We start from the raw sequence: 16,483 nt of genomic DNA, 5'->3' as shown, positions 1-16,483 counted from the left end.
TAGATGACCTGCTAGGGGGATTATTGACTTCACAGAGTGTGGTTTCTAACCAGGGTAAGATGCGTCCCCGAAAAGCATCCATGGGGAATCTATGGGGTAGAATTCAGGGAATACTTGTATAAGAATGAGAAAACATGTATCTTGTAGGGATTTCTAACTGAGTTGGTGTAGTTCCTTCGGTTAAAGAATGTAGATAACAAACCGGCTCCAACTCCATTACCAGTAAACACCATAGATGTATTTTCCTGTCAGCTGTGCCTGTACTGTTTAGAAATGTATGTTTAGATATTCTTCACTACTTAGTAATTGACGAAGTTATTATACCCACCACTACACGTTGTTTCAAGCATCAATAAGAAGCATATCTTTTAAAAACATATATCCTAAGTCTATGTTGGTGGATTTTTTTGTTTTGATCATTCATATTTTTGTTTTGTGCATATAAAGTATTGTACTGCTACAACATGGATAAACCTCGAATGTCACGTTAAAAGAAAGAACCCTGTCACAAAGGACCATGGTATTTATATCACTTCCTGATGAAGCTTCCTGAACAAGCAAATCTATAGAGATTAGCTGCTGCCAATGGCTGGGAAGGAGACATGGGAAGTGACTGCTGAGTTTCCTTGTGGTGGGGATAGAGGGATAAGAAGGATGAGGACTGAAGAAAATGTTCTCAAGTTGGATGCTGGCGATCCATTCTGATATTGTTCTAAGACCAAATTATGCCCTTTCAGTGAGTTTGGTAGCGGTAAAATTACCCTCATTTCAGCTGTTAAAAGCAAACACCATGGTATTCTGGACTAGTCAGAGCTTTCGTGAGCTGCTTGTGAAGCAGGAAGCACAGTAGGAAGCGCAGATGCACAGAAACTATACCTAGGGCTGGCCCCAAAAGGTACCTAGACAGGCTCTATTAGCCACCTAAGGAGAGCTGGACTCAGTGGTGCATGTCTTTAATCTCAGCAGAGAGGCAGGTAGACATCTGAGTTTGAGACAAGCCTGATCTACATAGAAAGTTGTGGGCCAGGCAGGGATACACAGTAAGATCCTGGTATTTCTTTCCACCGTAACCATTAAACTGTGTTCCTTATGATAATCAAGGCAGAAAAACATGGACCAGCTTTCTGTTTCACACACTACTCTTTAGGTTAGTGGTCAGCCTTGAAAGAAGATGTTTTCCCCAACATAAATACTCATAGAAGATCCTCTCTATCGTTCTCCACACCATGCAAGGTTCACCTCCTCCAAAAAGACTTATCCAAAGATGAGCCAGTCTGCTAGGAAATGAATGACAGTGACATCATCTTCTCCTCTTGTAGACCACCATGGACCATTGGTACCCCCTCAGCTTTACTAGATGCATATTTGGTTCACTGGCCATTGTCTTTTGCAATTTTGGAGACCGTTTCTGTGCATGCTGGCAGTTTCCTGTCTCATGCACCTGCTACTATATTGGTCAGAGGGCTTCTTTGGGCAACGAAGGGTAGAAGGGTCTAGAAGAAACAGAGGTTTAATGAACCTGGGTACAATTTACAACCAGCAAAAAATTAGACTTGTATTGAGAACTTATTTTTCTCACCTGTTGACCATTTATTCTGTGTTCCCAAGAGGACTGAATACAAAGTGTCCCGTCAGTAGGGTACTCATTAGCATACTATCAGCTTTTCTACATTTTTTGACTCACTGCACAATCACACACACACACACACACACACACACACACACACACACACACACCACTTAAGCTTGTTCAGATCATCTTCAAAATAAACTTCTTTAGACATATGTTCTTGTTTATGGGTTTGCTCTAGAGAAACCTCTATTTAATTAAATATTCATGAGATATATGTTTCTAGGCCCAAGTAAAGTACATCTTTAAGTGTGTTGCATTGTCAGAGTACCCAACAAACAGCAAGTAGCCTTTTACCGCTGGGATGCAGGCTCCATAGTCCACTAATTCTGTCACTGTTCAAACAACTGGGGACACCTGTTAACTATGAATGTTACATTGAGATTTCTAGTGACATCACACTTTCATTTGGTGAGTACAAAGTACACAATTTTAAGTTGACAAATGTTAGTTCAGGCCTAGTCTAAAGCACAGGGCTGATATGGGTAGGTGCTAGAACTCTTCTTTCCCCTTGCAAATTAAAAGTGGCTCAAAAGGGGTTTAAATAGTTAATCAACCCCGGTCAAATCATCCTCCGGTTAGTTCTTGTTTTAGTCTTCTTTCTGTAAGGTGGCTCAAGAGAAGTCATCGCTGTGGATACTGGCCAGGGCAACTTAGTACCCACAAGAGGTTTGTTTCTGCTCAGAAACCTCATCCAGAATGGCTCCAGGGAGAGATCTGAAAGGGGTAGGAGGTCAGGAAGAAATTACATGGGCACAGGGACACACAGACAGATGAGCTGGGAACAGGTGGACTGGGCTCTCTGATGGAGAAACCACTACCTCGTTACATTATATAGAGTTGACCATGGGAGTGAGTTTATAGTATATAACTAAATCAAGGTGACAGGCTTAACTCAACTCAGTAGGAGTGGTCTCTAGGGTCTTTAGACCATAAACATCTGGAAGGGGGAAAAGCCACTGAGGACAGGACATTTCTACAAACACTATTAACATTTATGCTCACACCCTTGAGGAAGGTTTTGTAATCCTTCTGAGGCTTATCCAGGGAAGGCATTCCCACTCCAAGGGACAGAAACAATGGAGTCCATGACAGGGCCTTGCCTATGACAGTAGCACACATTTGTTCAGAGTTTCATTCACACTTGGGAGTGAAGGGGGGAAGTACCTTCAGTTCCCTCTCAAGGAATAGCTGCTCCTGCTTAGGTTAATCTCAAACTGGTATGGTCTGGCTACCAGGCTGCATCACTCCTGAAAGACAAGGTGATCACTGGCATAGGACAGTGACTGGAGACTTCCCAGTGCCACACTAAAAATCATGGAACAAGATGTTGTAAAGCAAGAAACGCTAGTTACCCTTATCCTGGTGTCTTCTATCCTGCAGAGAGATAAGGTAGGCTAGCTAAACTTAAGTCTAGTCAGTTGTGTATCACCATCTCTGAGACAGGCTCTCTTGGTGTGATCAACTTGCTTGCCCGCAAAGTTAAGCAGGAATCAGCCTCAAAGTTGTCAGACAAAAATATGACTGCAAAGTGAGGTCAGGAGTGCCAAACTTTGACTCTGCTTTTATCTATCCAAGGGGTGTCTTGAGGCCCAAGTGCAGCTTCAGTAGGAGCAGATTCTAAGTCCTTGTTCCATTAGTGTCTTAACTGGACAGTCTTCCTGAGTATACTGGCTGATCATCAATTCTGCTCATAAGGGACTTGAACATCCCTCCCTCAGGCCCGGACAAGAGGGTAGAGACAGTGTTGAACCAAGCTTAATGAGGGAGGTAGGATTGAACCAATGTCCCTGCCATTGCCTCATCTGGCAGCTCTCAGGATTCCATGCCAGGGCACAGCTGCCTTTCTCCCTTCCTCAGATCTACCTAAGAGGCTGATGGGAGCTCACGTGGAGAGCCCAGCTCTGCAGCTTTGCCCTTCAGACAGTGATCTTGGAATAACAAGTAGGATCGTCCTGGGAAGCTGGTTAGAAAAGCAAGAACATCGACCTTCCCCAGCCCTGCTGAGTCAGACTGGGGACTCTGGGAGATTTCAAGGCATCTTTTCAGAGGCTCTGCGTAGGAAGCAACCCCTTAGGGCCTCTGCCTACAAAGTGGGGTTGGTTGTGTCCCTCTCCCTTGCAGATCTTTTACTGCCAGGATTTGGATTTGGAAGGAACACATCTTGTTTTTGTTGTTGGTTTTTGTTTGTTTTTCATTTTTGGTGTGTGTGTGTGTGTGTGTGTGTGTGTGTGTGTGCGCTTGCCCAAGGCTTTTCCCCAAAGAATCAAAGCCAGATAAAGTCTCGAGTCTCAGATAAAGCCCTCTCTTGTTTTATCTTAGAGACTCATGAAATTTAGATGCAATTCCATAACATACTTGATGTGTTTATAAAAAGATAAAGTGACAGAGGGGAACATGTTCTATGGATGTGTGGAGCAGGCCCATGCCAAGGCACCCCTTACCCCGAGGGACCAGCCACATGATGGTATAATATAGAATAGAGTTTATTTAGGGCATGGGAGGGAAGTTAAGAGGCAGAGAAAGACAGAAAGAGGGAGAGAGTAGAGAAATAGAGGCTGGCCATAAACACATGAAGAGATGGGGAAGTGTATGGGGAAGGGAGGGGAGAAGGGAAGAGCCCAAGTGGGCAAGAGAGAAGCAATAGAGATGCAAGAAATCTAAGAGAGGGAGGAGGGGGCAAGCAGCCCCCTTTATAGTGGGTCGGCCTACCTGGCAGTAGCCAGGTAACTGTGGGGTGAAGTTTAGACAGAATGCTAATAATACTGACTTTTAGCTTAAACTAAAACTAGTTGCTTTAACCTCTAAAATCTTTGAGACAAACTGGTTTTTCAGGGACATGCAGCATATGTCTATCCTGCCTTCCCATGATGCCCACTCTGACTTGGCTAAGCATCCCCCAAGTCATATGTGTTGAAAGGCTTATGCACCAATCTGTGGTGCTGTTGGAAGGTAGTAGAACCTTTAAAAGATTGGACCTAGTAGGTTACTGGGGTGTTCCCTCGAAAAGACATTGGGACCCCATGTTCTTAGGCCTCTTTGCTCCCTGGCAATGATTAGGTGAACAGCTCATTCCGTAACATTCCCCACTCCGGACTTTGTTTTATCTTGTCAAGCTTTCAAAAGCCACAAGGTCGGTTGACCACAGGATGAAAACTCCAAAACACTGAGCAAAAGTAAATGTTTCCGTACTTAAAGGTAATTGTCTTGGGTATTTTGTTATAGCAATGGGATGCTGGTTCTCACGAGTCCCATCTTCTAACATTCTCCACACATACTACAGCAAACGCCAAGTAAGTGACTTAATCAGTTAATAATTTAATAGGGAAATGACTGGAAATTGCAGACTCCAATTAGTAGGGGAAACACGGGGATTCATGAATTTGATTAGAATAGGAAACCTTTCTTTGAATTTTTAATACTAGATATTGATTACGAAACAGAACAAACTTTTATGTACTGGGCTGTCCAAAACCAGGAGAGATTTAGATTAGTACTATTTTTTTCTTCTCTGAAGTCAGTAACATCCTGTTTGGTTCCCTACAGGCAGAACCCTGAGGTAAGTATTTGAGAATGCTTGTCTTATTGTGTGTGTGTGTGTGTGTGTGTGTGTGTGTGTGTGTGTGTGTGTGTCTTTAGAGAAAGCAGAAGGAGGCTGTGAGCTGGGCAAGACTACGGCTTTGGTAATGTCTGGCTGAGGCTTGAATCGAAGAGCACACTGGAGCATGACTCATCCCACTGAGTTGCATCACTTGAGGTTGAGCCAAGGCTGTGTCTTCACACAGGCCTGTCACTGACTCTGAGCTGCTTGCAGAAGAGTCAGTGAATTTAGGCAAGGCAATTCCCGACCATGGGAGCAGCAGTCTAGCCAGAAATCCCCACAGCAAGCTGGCAAGGAAAACTTGTGAGAGTAGGGATGGGGGTGGGTACTGCTAATACCAGTGTCCACCCCAACTTCCACATGGTATGAAACATTGACATTCTTGTTCCGCAGCATCGCGATTCAGAGGGTCTGGCTTCTTTGCTGTAACGCTTGTGTATACAATTCATATCACTCACTGTATAGTGACTGAGCAATGTTCAACAAAACGTGTGCTTAGCTGATTTTGTCATTGTGTAAGCATCACAGAGTATACTTATACAAACTAACGTGGCTGTACCGACACTGGTCACAGTAACCTCACTGGCTCACAGCAGCACCAGCAGCTGGTCATTGAGACATCATTGTATATGACATGGTAACATAGTAGCATTATATTCCTCCTTACACTGTTGGTAAGGAGGTAGATAGCTCCTAGCTTTGGCTTTAAAAAGTTTCAAAGAAGCTTTGGGATTCTCATCCAAGCCTCCCTAACTTGTCATGGCATTCAGTGGACATTCCTAAAGTGGCTCCCTTCCTTCCCATGTTGGATTTCCATCATGTTCCTGTTCTGGACACACCCGTGAGGCGAGGGTGCTTTTTCCTGAACACCAAGTACTAAGGAAATAACGACGATGCAGCCCCGGTCTTATCGCTCCTGTTGATTAGTTGATTACTTAAGCAGAGGCCAGATGCTGAAGCTGCCCTGGCAGACATCCACAGTGAAGAGGGGGCACACCAAGTGCTCCCAGTGAACCACTGCCATTACCAGGCAGGGAAACATCCTTAAGTGTCAAGTGGCTTTCAGACGTGCAGATTATGACTCTTTTGTAATCACCTTAGATGACTTGGTGCTGGGAAGGTGGCCTGCTTTCAGGCTGCACAAAACCTGGAAATGGCTTTTACCACCATGCAGATTAAGCAGGATGCTTAAGTCAGAATCAACAGGAGGCAGCATGTTGCTTTTTTTTTCTTTTTAAGAAAACCCTTTCTTCTTTTTGACTCAATTTTCCTCTCATCTGTTTTCTGCTCTCACCAGGCTAGGGTTGCAGAATGGTTTTTCACATTGTGTAAGCAGAAGACAAAATCCTCTAAGCACCCTTGTGGTTCTGAAACAAAGCCTGAGAACTCACAGTACAGGACTCTGAATGTAACAATTTTATTTTACCATCTAGATAGGCGCCCACTGTATGTCTGATCACTATGTCTATCACATGTGAAGAATAGAATTTAAAAGAAAAAATTACCGTCCATTCCACATCCTCTGCAGTGTTGACAAGAGATGACAGAGTTCTTGGAAAGTTTTTGATTTGTGTACAGACAAACAGGGATCCCAAGTTCTTGCTCTGAGAGCAAATTATTGGTATGATTGAGTTGTCAAGTTGTTCCTGAATGAAAAAAAAAAAAAGAAAGAAAGAAATCAAAAGGAAGACATGACAGCTCCTAGGTATGGTGGGGCAGGAGGTTTGATGTAGATACAAGAAAGAACATAGCCAGAGGCATCTGGGAGTGTCCAAAGTGAACAGAACCTGACTGAGCTGGTTTATATGAGGAGAGAGGGGGAGGGAGAGCAAGAGAGATAACCAAGGTGGAAAGGCAAGGCTATGAGGTTGGCCAAGAGATAAAGCAGCCTAGCATGCAAAAAGTTCTGGTTCCACCTCCATCATCATATGTACTGGCCAGGATAGCAAACGCTGCCTTAGAAGTAGAGACAGGAAGAAGTTTGAAAGACATTCTTGGCTACATAGTAGATTTTAGTCCAGCCTGAAATTTGCTGTACCTTGTCTAGGAGACAGAGATGGGGGGCAGGGGGGAAGGAGAGACACAGACAAAGAGAGAGACAGAGAGACAGAGACAGAGAGAGACAAATGAATGACAGACAGAGAACACACGGAAGGCGATACACAGTTCATCAGTTCACTTTAACCCAGTGTTTTGGAAAAAAAAATCACCTCACTATGTCCTCCGGCATGAGGAAATACCACTTTCCCAAGTGTCCTCAGGGAAGCCCCTTTGTCCCTTATTTCCTGAAGGAAACAGTGTGTCTGAGAGGGTTTCCTTCTCCTTCTTTCAGAACAGTGATGAGAGTAGCCTCAGGAGCCCTCACACACAGTTGTTGGGGTGTGGCCAGACAAAGACTATGTTTCTCAGTACACTGTTGTCAGGTTTCATTATAAGTGCCTTCTACAGAGGTTGCATCAGCATCTGGGGGGCTTGTTGTGGATTTTAAGGAGAAAGGAAGAGTTAAGTGGAGGAGGCTATAAATAGGTCAGAGGGGTCTATTCTTGCAGCCCACCGGCCTCCTTGGCTACTCCTTAACTCAGAGCTCCTTCCCCTCAGGCAGGCTGACCCTGTCTGCATTTCAATTCAGCCTCCAACCCTGTTGCTGTCTGGCTTACTTTCAGCCTCTTGGAACCCGCTGTGCTTGACTCAGACTCGATACAATCTAGATGCTCTTTTCATGAAACAACCGCACAGGAAACGTGCTGTGGATGTGACTCAGCAGTATAGCCTGGGCTAACCTAGCCTTTATTTTCTTCTCTCCCAACTTCCTTCATCAAGTCCATTTTCTTTTTACCCATGGGATTCAGGAAAATGGCAGCATGGCTCTTAGCATTTCTCTCATCCAGACAGGCTCCCGTGCCCACTTAGCCACCACGTAGCTGTCCACTCCAGGGCTCACTGTGTTGATTTGTATCAGAGATTAGCTCTCCTTCTCTGTCAACTTCATAAATGTGTCTGGTTTCTTTTATTTGCTATAATATTTTGGAGACTCGGTGGAAACACTGGAGCGTGAGCAACGTTGAGTTTCTGGACATGTCTCTGAACATTGTGAATCTTCTAAGATCTCAGGGGAGAGAAGAGGAGAACTAAAGAAGGGAATTTGCTGAGACCTCCCCTTGTTCTTTCCAAGGTCAACACTTTGTCTGAGTGTGCACTGTGATTGGAAATGGAGATTGCTGGGTTGCCTACAATTCCTTGACGAAGAATCATTGCCAAGGTCAAGGCTACAACGTTTAGAGAAAGCCTCCCAGGGGTTCTTGCAGCTGTCTCCTGGAAGTCCTGCTCCTCCTCCTCTCCAACGGCTGGCCTTGGCTCTCAGCATGGGAGCCTGCAGGCCTCCATTTCCTTCCCAGCCTTGGGGGAATCTCCTTCCTACTTCACTCCTTCCCATCCCCCAACCACAGGAACATCCCTGTCCCCCACCCTTTTCCTTATCAAAGGTTTAGGATTAAATTGTTTTCTTCCAGCAGGTTTCCCTTGGCCGCCTTGCCTGGCCTGAACCTGAGACAAAAGAATACAATGAATGTCCTTCTCTGCTGGCCAAGCCAGTGTCCTTGTGGCTTTGCAGAGGCTTAGATGTGGCCCTTTTACCTCTTTAGTTTTATCTGATATTCCTCATTTTGGTCCCTGTACTCCAAGTCTAGTGGCCTTGTTACTAGAGTTATTAGGGGCAGAGCCTGAACCCTGATAGCCCTAACATGCCAGATTTGGCCACTTGTCCTCAATAAGCTAATTAAACAAACAGCAATAGTGAAAAAATCAGAAAAAGGAGATTTAGTCAGTGTGGTCACACTGGGAAGCAGGAGAAAGCCATCACATGACTCCTGAAGGTTTGTCTTCTGACGTCCCTGTTAGGTGTCAAACTCAGGACAAATGGCTACCTGAGGTGCTTGTCTAACAAATTCAAGTGGAAGCTTGCTGAACGGTTCTCCCAGCATCCCAGAACCTGTTAGAGTCATCTCGACTGATATACCCACTCCTACCCAACACTCTCCAGGGCCTGGGTTTGTCTTCCCAGGGCTACTCTGATACCTATACAATCTCAGCTATTTTGGTCACAAGATACTTTTTGTGTGTTCTTGGCCTCTGGGCCACTTTGTCTGTGGCTCCTTTCTTAGGCCTTCTCTCCTCTCTGTTTTCTTTTCCTCTCTTGTTTCCCATCGCCCCCACAGCACAGTTCAGTCAAGACCCTTCCAGATGCCTCTGACTATGAGAGACTATGTTCCCACATTAGATTTAATGGAGGGACAGAGTTATGCACAGCTAAGCAGTACTGGTCGAGGCATTATCCTGTCTATCATTCACCCACCGTAGTAATAGCTCCAGTTTCTCCTAAAAGTGTGTTTTGCTGCTTCTTTAGAATTGTACAAAATGTTCTCTGACCCGTCCAGCAGGTCCAGTTATTTGAGGGTCTTGAGGGGACCTTCTCCTAAGAACCAAATGGGGATAGAGAGAGATGAGGACCAAGTGCAAGAACGACACAGAAACATTCTGAGTGGCATCAAGGTCCCGCTGTATTCAGAAAGGCTCAAGGCTTAAATGCACAAGCAAAAGGGGAAGTACTTCTCAGCAGGAGGGGTGGGGCGGTGGAAATTCACAAGCAAAAGGAGAAGTACAAGTACTTAGCAGCAGGAGTGGTGGGGCAGTGGAAATTTTTCTTTTGGCAGTTACACGGGGAAGCAGGAACTTGGTGGTATCAGGGTGTGGTCAGGACATCTGGTGCTGACTTAGGGCTGGAACATTCTGTGGTTGTTCTCGGAACTGTGCGTCGGTGGCCTGCTTTTGACCCCCTTTTCTTCTTGGGGGGAGAGGCCCATTTCAGAGATCAGGACAATAGTGTTGTCTTAATAGCTCCCAACAGTTCTCCACAGGACATGTTAACCCTCTGGCTGGCATCCGGCTTCAGCCTTTTCCTTCTCCCATAGTGAGATATGGGGAGAAATACCAATTTCTTGGAGACCGTTATTTTACTAGTCTGGTACCCAAAAGGAAGGACATTGTTGTCACTTTAGCATATTGTCATCACTACCAGCATAGCTTCCCTCTGTCTCTAGAACAGTCAAAAGTTCCACCCCTTCTTTAGGGCCTTCTCCATAGCTTCTTTTGTGAGGGTCATTCTTGTTCTTAAGTGGCAGGCTTTCATTCAGATCATAACCAAAATGTCATCCCCATAGAACAGAAAAGCCATTGTTCACAAAGCACCAAACCTACTTGCCCTTCACCTACTTGCCCTTCACATGTCTAAGATGGTTTTGCTGTGTTATTTCCCAGTAGCTATTTTGTCTACTTCATTTATTTCTTTGTTAATTTGTTCATCTATTATTATCTTATTCCCACCATAGAATGAGAGCCTCAGAGAATGGAAGTCTTGTCTGTCATACCCTCCCCCCCCCATGTCTACTGGTTGTTTATTGCTGCAATAAAACTGTGTAATAAACTAAAAACCTCAGTGTCACAGACATTTATTTATCATGCATTTTCATGTCAGTATCATGGTGGTAGAGTTCTGATGCTTAATGAGCTACTGCTTCTGGTCTTGGGGTAGGGGGTGGCTTCTATCAGCTGGTATGACCAAGCTATGTGCTTTTCTCTAAGGGCTCTAGGAGGGACACACTACTGAGAAGCCTCAGTGAACAAGTAATTTGTCATTGCATAGCTGTTAATATCTATCTACTGGCAAAAGAAGTCACAGTGGACAGTCACAGACAAATAACTCAAAAAAGATTCTAAGTTTGCTAAAAGAATTTAAAGGAGAAAGTAAACTCCCAAATGAATATCAAGAGAACATAAAACACCTAGATGAAATATGGAAATCAATATAATATACTAAAGAGGCCTTCTGCATAGACATAGGCATAGACATAGGCATAGACATAGGCATAGACATAGGCATAGACATAGGCATAGACATAGGCATAGACATAGGCATAGACATAGAGGAAAATCAAAATGAAATGCTGAAAATTAATTCCACAATAAGTCAAATAAAGAATTGTGGAAATCCTCATTATAGACTTGGCCAAGGAGAAGACAGACTAGCTCAGATTAAAAAAAAACAAAAAATAAACAGAAGCCACCATGGCTTCCCAGAAAGTAATGAACCTGGTTCTGCTTGCTTAGACTCACAACATCTCTGCATCAGGAACCCAGCCTGCCCATGCTCCTAAACCCTTCCTCCCTTACTTAGACTACCTCTGCTTCCCAAAACATCACTCCAGAAACCAACTACTGACCTTTTGCACCAGGCTAGCCTACAACTACCAGGAGCAGTATTGCTGGAGTCAAGTCCCCATAGCTTCCTGCAACAGCAGCTACAGCAACCTCATGTTTGACAGAGATGTCATACATACAATGGACAAAAGATAGTCTCTTTAACAAATGATGCTAGGAAAATCGGACATTTACATATAGGAGAGCAAATTATTAATCAATCCTTATCTCTTATCCTGCACAAAAATTAACTCCAAATGGATCAAAGACACTTTTGGAAGTCCTGAAGCAGCTAGTGGAAAAAAGCATGAAAAATACCTTGAGATACAGGTACAGGAAGAACTCTAGTCACCCAGGTAACCAAGTTTATAATTGGAACTTTGGAAAATTCAAATTTGTGCAATGAAGTAAATAGTTAACTGAGTGAAGAGACATCCTACAGACTCAGGCTGAGGAAAAAATGCCCGCTATACATCTAAAAAGTATTAATATCTAGAGTATACAAAGAACTCAAATAGCCAAACAGCAAGAAAACAAATAATACATCCAATAAATGACCCCTGGAAATGAACACAGAGTTCTCAGAAGAAGAAGTGTAAACAGCCAATAAATGTTTTCAAAAGTGTTCAACATCCTTAGCCATGAGGAAAATACAAGTTAACGCTACATTGGGATGTTTTTCTCACCCCGGTTCAATGGGCATCATCTGGAAGACAGAGGAGAAGTTCTGAAACGAGTGTGGGGAGAGAGGGACCTTTATTCACCATGGGTGGGAGTGTAACTGAGGTAACCACTATGGAAATCAGTATGGAGGTGTCCCAAAAAGCTAAATACAGAGCTACCATATGACCCAGCTACATCACCGCCCGGGTGTACACTCACAGGACTCCTTCCTACCATAAAGATACCTCACAGTCCTGCTTACAGCTCTCCTAGTCACCATAGCAGAGAGGCTGCATCAGGCTAGCTAACTGGTAGATAAGGGCAGCATGGTGGGTATGCACAATGGAACTTTATTCAGCTATAAGGAAAAGTGAAATCTGCAGGAAAGTGTGTGGAAGTGGAAATGTTTTATTACACTATATAGTCCCGGCTCAAAAAAGATGAACACCACGTGTTCTCCTTCATCTATGGATCCTAGTTTCTAACTCTTATGTGTGTGCGTTTTATGTGGGGGAGAGTGTGGCTAGGGAACAAGAAATTAGAAAGGAGACCAGCAGAGGGGGAAAAGAGCCTTAAAGGAAGAGGAGTAGGGAGGGCAATAGAATACATGTGATCTGGATGTGGGCAGCAGGGACAGGGGGTGGAAGGGTTTAAGCAGGGAGTGGGGGACAGGAACACGGGGGAGGGTCAGAAAAAACTAAGTATGCATGAAAATGTCATGAGAAAATATGTAACATTGCAAAGTAATAGTAAAAAGTGAGAAAAAGAGACAGAGGAAACACTAGAACACGCACACACACATGACATACCCTGCCTGACACACAAGGCTGCTAGGGCTGCTTTCCAGGGCTGCTAGGATAATCACTCTAAACCTTAGTTTGTTGTAGGCATCTGATGGTCTAAAATAAGTTATCTGTAATTCTACAATGGATTGCTGTACTTAGCTAAAGTATCGATCCTCAGAGAGATCTCAAATCAGGGAAGAAGTGACTAGATTTTTCTTCAAAGTGCACTTTCAGAAAGAGGAATAAACAGGACGGAAGATACTGATAGATGGTCAGGGTTAAAGCTTCATTTCTTGTTCATTTCTCCAGAATTACAGGTGATTACCGGCAGCAATCCATAGGACTGTCTTCAGTGGGAACGCTCTGTCTAATAGCTTTGCTATGTTATGAGACAATTTTTCTAAATGACAGAAAGTAATTAAAAGATATCACAGAAAATCAATCTGCCCAGTTAATCTTGCCACTTCCAACCCCAGGAAGAACTTCCTGATGACTCCTTTCTCTGCTCCTTCCTCAGACACCAGGAACAGACTTTTACATTTAGACACCAAGTGTGGGTAGAATCCTTGCTGGAAAGCAGTACAGTAAATGTTTTTATCCTTCTGGGACACGTATTCTGTACGGTAGCTACTGAACTTCAGTGGTGCTAGCTGAGATGCCAGGTAGTGTATGGCGATGTCCTCAGACCCAGAAGGACGGGGAAAACCTTGAGCAGACTATGGCATTAGCCAGGGTTCAAAAAAAGGTGTATTTTTGAGTCCTATAAGGAACCAGGCATTCTTGGGAAATTCTTTAGGGAAACTGTTTCAGAATGACTAATTTGAGACATAAAATCCCTTTTAAAACAGGAAAAAAATATTAGGCTCCCAAATGAACAGCTTAATGCATCCAAAAAGTATGATAATTTTACTTAACAAAGAGTAATTTGGTAAACATTTATGTATGTATGTATGTATGTATGTATGTATGTATGTATGTATGTATTTATCTTTTTTTCTTTTACACTCCAGATTTTTATCCACCCCCCCTGCCCGGTCCACCCTCTGACTGTTCAACATCACATATCTCCTCCCCAACTCCCTGTCTCCATGAGGATGCCCCTACCCCCATGTCCCATGTTACCAGATCTCTAAACTCCCTGGAGCTTCCAGTCTCTTGAGGGTTAGGCGCATCTTCTCTGACTGAACTCAGACCCAACAGTCCTCTGCTCTATATGTGTTGGAAGCCTCATATCAGCTGGTTTATGCTGCCTGGTTGCTGATCCAGTGTCTGAGAGATCTCAGGGGTCCAGTGCTGATCCTCCTCCAGTGTCACCCTCCTCCTTCTCAGCTTCTTCCAACTTTTCCCTAATTCAACCACAGGGGTCAGCAGCTTCTGTCCATTGGTTGGGTGCAAATATCTGCATCTGACTCTTTCAGTTGCTTTTGGGTCTTTTGGAAGGCAGTCAGGATAGGTCCATAGTCTTAGTAATAGTGTCTGGCCTTGGGGCCTCCCCTTAAGCTGGATTCAATTTTGGGCCTGTCACTGGACCATCTTTTCCTCAGGCTCTTCTTCATTTCCATCCCTGCATTTCTTTCAGACAGGAACAATTATGGATCACAGTTTTGACTGTGAGATGGCAACCCCATCCCTCACTTGATGCCCTGTCTTCCTGCTGGAGGTAGGTTTTACTAGTTCTTCTCCCCACTGAAGGGCATTTCATCTAGGGTCCCTCCCTTTGAGTCCTGAGAGTCTCTCACCTCCCAGGTCTCTAGTACATTCTGCAGGGTTCCTCCAACCTCTTACTTCCCGAGGGTGCCTGTTTCCACTTTTTTCTGCTGGCCTTCGGGACTTCAGTCCTCCCCCACCCCCAGACCCAATACCAGACTGTGTTCCCCTCTCCACCCTCCCCTTTCCCTCCCAGGTCCCTGTCTCCCCCCTTGTGGTTGCTGGTGGGGTTGCAAACTGGTACAAGCACTATGGAAATCAATCTGAAGGTTCCTCAGAAAAATGTAAATAGATCTACCTGAAGACCCAGCAATACCACTCTTGGGTATATAACCCAAAGATGCCCCACCATGCCACAAGGGCACGTGTTCCACTATGTTTATATCAGCCTTATTTGTCATAGCCAGAAGCTGGAAACAACCCAGATGTTTCAGGACAGAAAGATGGATACAGAAAATGTGGTTCATTTACATAATGGAATAGTACTCAGCTATTAAGAATGAGGACATCCTGAGTTTTGCAGGCAAATGGGTGGAACTAGAAAATATCATACCGAGTGAGGTAACTCAGACCCAAAAGGACATGCATGGTATGTACTCACTAATAAGTCAATGTTAGGAAAAAAGTACAGAATATCCAAGATACAGTCCACAGTACTCAAAAAGGTCAACACGCTGAAGTGCCCAAATGAGGACTCCTCAGTCCCACTTGGAAGGGAGAAAAAATTTGGCTTTGTATGTCAAGAGAATCCATGGATTTCTCTCAAGAGAATGTTGATTGGTCACCTCAGTGTGAAGATGCTGTATAAAGGAGCTGCTGTATTTGGAAGGAACAAATCTTTGCTTTTGCTCTCTCAACAGCTCCTCTGAATCCCTTGAAAACAGCAAGTTCTTGTGAACAATTTATGATTCACTGTTGCTGTACAAGAAGAAATGTACCTTGCTCTCTGAGTGTAAGATTTAGCAAGTGAGGACCTTGATTCTTAGTAACATTTTCATTTCAGATCAACAACATTTAGTGAGTGTCCTTTGCAATTCTTTTTCTTTCTTTTTTTTTTTTTTAATAAGCCTGGATTTTAGGTATGCTTCTTATTTTGGCAATTGTGCGATGGTCATTAGATGTTTTTTATTTTATTTTATTTTGTTTTTCTATTAGGTATTTATTTCATTTACATTTCCAATGCTATCTCAAAAGTCTCCCACCCTCTCCCCCACCCACTCCCACTTCTTGGCCCTGGTGTTCCCCTGTACTGAGGCAGTTTAAGTTTGCACGACCAATGGGCCTCTCTTTCCACTGATGGCCGACTAGGCCATCTTCTGATACATATGCAGCTAGAGACACGAGCTCTAGGGGGTACTGGTTAGTTCATATTGTTCCATATTGTTGTTCCACCTATAGGGCTGCAGATCCCTTTGTAATTCTTAAGGGATAAATATTATACAAATGTATTATTTGTTACCTGAGATTAGTATGTAACTGTGCTGCCCGTATTTCACTTTCTGCCCTACCAGGACCACTTTAACGTCTTGGTGTTTCTGTTTGTTCATCTGTAAAATGTTGCACCTATCCAATAGCAATGTTGTCAGTTCTAATGAGATTAATATAACTTTAATTTAAAACACATTGAAGAGATCCTGTCACATAGTAAGTACAGACGATGACCTATTAACTACTACTGGCTATTTTATTACCTGATTGGTATTAGCAGTACATATAAATGATGATGTAATTGTTGTGATTGGATTGTGTCACCCTCCAAATTTTTAAGTTGAAGTCTGAATTCCCAGTGTGACTCTGAAGGTGTAATGAAGGTGAAGTAAGGTTGATGTTCAACTCATATCTTTA

The sequence above is a fragment of the Mus musculus genome, chromosome 2 (genome assembly GCF_000001635.26).
Source record: "Mus musculus strain C57BL/6J chromosome 2, GRCm38.p6 C57BL/6J".
Lineage (NCBI taxonomy): Eukaryota > Metazoa > Chordata > Mammalia > Rodentia > Muridae > Mus > Mus musculus.
This window is presented reverse-complemented; position numbering follows the sequence as displayed.